A 5,344-nucleotide genomic window follows, 5' to 3' on the forward strand; every position below is an offset into this window, starting at 1 on the left:
CACACATTGAGGGCAGTCTAAAACCATTTGTCAAGCATCTGCTCGAGAAAGACAAAATTTTTGTTGCAATGCTTTTGCATTAACGTGAAAAGTCCTGTGAAAAGTTTTTGCTTTTTTCAGAGTGGAATTCAGGAATATACATTCATTCCTAGTCCATAGGTCCACTATATAGTTTCCCTCAGACAGGGGACCTGATAGGCCTGTATGGGCTCTAATATGCTGAACATAAAAACAATTTTTTCTTTGCCAAATCAGATTTTGCAATTGTTGAAATGGAAGGCAGACTGCACTGGAGCTTGTGATAGGACCAGCTACTTTTAGAATCTTGAGGGCATTTACCATATATGCAGAATCTGATATTAAATTAAAGGCAAAGGGGCAAGCCTTAAAAACTTTAATTATAATTTTTAACTCTATAATCTGAGATGAACCAGGTTGAAATTGATGCATTACAGGTTCTTGTTTGTCTACCATATATACCCCACAGCCTGTATTAGATCCATCTGTAAACACATTTGGGGCCATGGGAATAGGCTGTGAAGATGTTATTTTAGGAACTACCACAGGATGCTCTTTAAAAAATCCCAACAATGGATGTTTGGGATAATGATTATCTATATTTCCATAGAAACTACATAGCAAGATAGCCCAATCATCTATCGTAGCACACAGAATTTTAATTTGATGACTGGAGTAAGGCATTATAATGGTCACAGGACAACCCCAAAATATTGCAAACATTGTTGAATTTCGGTTAGGGCTACAGCAGTAGGATAATGCTCAAGAGATTTAGCTGGAGATATCTTAGGATGGATCCAAAGCAATGACCCATTCTGCCATAAGAGTACTGTGGGCTGGTAATACGAGGGAAGAATGCATAAAGCAACATCTTGACCCTCTTGTATCCCTTGTAGGAAGGCGTCTTGTAACCTGTTTTTTTTTTTTTTTACCTTTTTTAATGCTATTTGTGCCTTAGTAGTCAATTGCCTTGGAGAATCCAAAGCAGAGTCTCCATTTAAAATACTATACAGAGGCTTTAACTTGTAGTTTGGTAACTTCAAATAACATCTAATCCAATTTATATCACCTAACAGCTTTTGAAAATCATTTAGCGTCTTTAAACTATCTTTTCTTAATTTTATCTTTTGAGGGATAATCTGTTTCTCACAAACTCTTATTCCTAAATAATTAACAACTTTATCTTTGTACACAAGGATACAGTCAGTCACAGCAAAGATTGGACCAAGACGCCAAGACTCCCCTGGCTGCATTTGAAGGAAGAGGGACCAGGTGCCAATGCAAGAATTGCTCCAAAAACCCAAAAAGCAACATGACAACACCAGAATCCAGTGAACACACAACAGGAAGACTTGAACACCCTATTGCATAAGAAGTAAATGTAGTAATTGGAAGATCTTGTCATATACATCTTTCACTTGTTTGGTTAGTTTTACCCAAAGATATTTTATGTTATTTGTGGGTATTAAAGATGGTGATGTTTTTCTCATTTCTTTCTCATCCCCTTTATCATTTAATATAGAAGGGCTATTAATTTTTTGAGTTAATTTGTATCCTGGCACAATATGGATGGTGTTTAACAAGTGTAGGAGTTCCCTGGTAGAGATTTTCAGGTCGCTTATGTATAATACCATATCATTTTCAATAGTGAGAGATTGACTTTTCCTTCCAATTTGTATTTGTTTAATCTCCTTTTGTTGTCTTGTTGTTCTTGCTAGAACTTCGTGTACCATGTTGAATAGCTATAGAGAGAGTGGACAGCCTTATCTTGTTCTTGATTTTAGTATAATTACTTTGAGTTTCTCTCCATTTGAATTGATTTTGACACTTGGCTTTCTCTATATTGTTTTCTTATGTTTATATATGTTCCTTTTATCCATGATCTCTCCAAGACCTTTCTCCTTCAGGGATGTTCAATTTTGCTAAATGCTTTTTCAGCATCTAATGAGATGACTATTTGGTTTTTATTCATTTATTATGTTTATATTGTAGATTACACTATAGATTCTTTTTGTATGCTAAACCATATCTGCATTTCTTGGGTGAATCCAAATTGATCTTGGGGATGTTTTTTGATGGATTCATGGGTTTGGTTCACAAGTATTTTATTGATTATTTTTGCATCTATGTTTATTAGTGATTTTTGTCTATGCATCTCTTTCTAGGTGAGTATTTTTGTGGCTTTGGTATCAGAGTAGCTGTAGTCTCAAAAAAAGAGTTTGGCAATGTTTCTTTAGTTTCTATTCTGTGGAACACTTTGAGAAGTATTGGTATTAACTCTTCTTTGAAGTGCTCATAGAATTCTGTACTGGGCTTATTTTTGGTTTGGAGGCTTGTGATGACTGCTTCTATTTCCTTGAAAGTTATAGGTCTATTTACATTATTTACCTGGTTTTACTTTAACTTTGGATTGTGATTCCTATCCAGAAAATGGTCCATTTCTTTTATCCTTTCCAATGTTATGCAATGTATGTTTTTATAGTATGACCTAAAGATTCTCATCATTTTCTCATTGTTTGTTGTTATATCACCATTTTCATTTCTGATTTAGTTAATTTCTGTGTTCTCCATTTGTCTTTTAAGTATTGTGAATAAACATTTGTCTATCTTGTTGATTTTGTTGATTTTCTCAAAAAAATCAGCTCTTTGTTTCATTGATGCTTTGCACTGTTTTCTTTGTTTCATTGTTGATTTCAGCCCACAATTTGATTATTTCCTGTCATGTACTTCTCCTGGGACAGTCTGCTTCTCTTTGTTCTAGAGCTTTCAGGTGTGCTAATAAGTCACTAGTATGAGTTTTCTCTACCTTCTATATATAGGCACTTAGAGCTAAGACTTTCCACTTAGCACCACTTTCATAGTGTTCTTTGAGTTTGAATACAATGTGCCTTCATTTTTATTGAATTCTAAAAGGTCTTTAATTTCTTTATTTCTTCTTTGACACAGGGGTGACTCATTAGAGCACTGTCCAATTTCTATGAGCTTGTAGGCTTTCAACCATTAGGGTTGTTGTTAAATTCTGACTCTAAACAATGGTTATCTGATAAGACACAGGGGTTTACTCTTTTTTTGTATCTCATCTGATTGATTTCCATTTGGAATATGTTTTACATGATATTAGGATAGCTACACCTACTTTTTCTTACATTCATTTGAATGGCATTTTTACTCTGAGGTAAAGTTTGGCTTTGAAGTTGAGGTCTGTTTATTATATACATCAGAAGTATGGACCTTTCTTTCATTTCTCTTCTCTTAGCCCCTTCTTTTTATATTTGAATTGAGTCCATTGATATTACGAGGTAATAATGACCAGTGATTGTTAATTTCTGATATTTTTTGGTGGAAGTGCTTGTGTTTTTCCCTTCCTTGGTTTTTGCTTGTGTGAGGTTATATATTGCCTCTATATTTCTGTGTGCTGTAACCTTCCGTAGGTTGGATTTTTCCTTCTAGTACTTCCTGTAGTGCTGGATTTGTGTAAGGTATTGTTTAAATCTGGTTTTGTCATGGAATATCCTATTTTATCCATTGATGTTGATGGGAAGATTTGCTGGGTATAGTAGTCTGGGCTTTCATCCATGGTCTCTTAGTGTCTTGTCTGAACTCCATCTGTTCAGGCTTTCAGGTCTGACATTATATGTTACTTGAACTTTTTCCTTTGACGCTATGAACATTCTTTCTTTGTTTTGTATGTTTTGTGTTTTGATTATTACATGGCAAGGCTAATTTTTGTCGAGTCTATTGTTGTTCTGTACATTTCTTGAACCTTCATAGGGATATCCTTTTTTAGGTTGAAAAAGTTTTCTTCTATGATTTTGTTGAATATATTTTCTGTGCCTTTGAGCTAGAGCTAGTCTTTTATCTCTATTAGTCTTATGTTTGGTCTTTTCATGGTGTCCCATATTTCCTGGCTGTTCTGTGGTAAGAATTTATTGGATTTAATATTTTATTTGACCAGTGATTCTATTTGCTCGATAGTATCTTCAAAACATGAGATTATCTTTTCCATCTCATGTATTTTGTTGGTTATGCTTTGCTTCTATTGTTTCTGTTCATTTACCCTGATTTCCCATATCCAGAAAGTCTTTGGCTCGTGTTTCCTTTATTGCTTGCATTTCAGTCTTCAAGCCCTGAACTTTTGAGCTGCGTGTTTCTCCTTTTGCTTTTTATTGTTTTTTTTTTAACGATTTCTTGATTTTTTGTCTTTTCCACCATTTTAAAATAATTTTTTATCCCCTCTTTAAAGTTCTCCTTCATCATCATAAAGTTATATTTCAAATAATATTCTTCTCTTGTTTTGGGTTGGCATGATAAAGCCTTTCTGTATCACTGAGTTCTGGTATCCTATGTGGCTTTTTACGCTTTTAGATAAATTCTTCTATTGCCCCTACACATCTCTTACTCTAGTTGGTCCAAGCAGTGTCTTTGTATGTTATTCCAATCCTTGGTGTGGCTGTCTGTGTCTTGTGAAACTGTTCTTAGTCTGCTCTGTACTGTTGTTCTCTGAGTCTCAGGTAGCCACTGAGTTCTCTCTTGGGCCTGTTCTCTTGGTCCACTCTGTGCAATCACAATTTTTGCTTAATTGTTCATTTCTTGGTCCTCTGTGTCTAGTAGCGGGCTGTGTTTCAGACTTCCACTGAGTAATAGGAAGTTTTGAGGTGAAGTGGGACTTGTAGATTTCAGGTTCTGATGGATGGGATGAGGTATTTGAGCAGCCCACCTGCAGGAGCTTTTCCTGATGGCTGGCTAGAGAAGCTGATGCAGGTGAGAGGGTGCTGCGCCAGTGCAGCCTAGAGGCCTAGACTGGTGGGTGGTGCCCCGATCGAGACAAGGAGGCTTCTTTTCAGGTGGAAGAACAGCAACCTTTATTTTCCCAGAGCTAAACCCTTTTATATTTATACAAAGCTTCTATGGAAAACCACCGGCCAGAAAGAACACAAACATCCTTGTCAATTACAGACCACAAGGAAGTTCTGCTGCCGGTCAAGGGGAATGAGGGCAACTACACCACAACACAGAAAGAGACCCAGGGTTTTACTCAGGTATGGGGGGACTTGAAAGTGGGGTGTCCCACCATATGTGCAGACATTCACCTCATGGTTCTTTCTGTCAAGACTGCTAAAATTAAAGGTAATTTGATTAGTACTATAGATAATCATCTTACACCTGTCAGAATGGCTAAAATCAAAAACACCAATGATATCCTTTGCTGGAGAGGTTGTGGAGAAAGGGGTACCCTCATCCATTGCTGGTGGGAATGCAAACTTGTGCAACCACTTTGGAAAGCAGTGTGGCGGTTTCTCAGGAAATTCGGGATCAACCTACCCCT

This window comes from Alexandromys fortis, unplaced genomic scaffold (genome assembly GCF_014885135.2).
Source record: "Alexandromys fortis isolate MF-2015 unplaced genomic scaffold, M_Fortis_MF-2015_v1.1 scaffold_282, whole genome shotgun sequence".
Taxonomy (NCBI): Eukaryota; Metazoa; Chordata; class Mammalia; order Rodentia; family Cricetidae; genus Alexandromys; species Alexandromys fortis.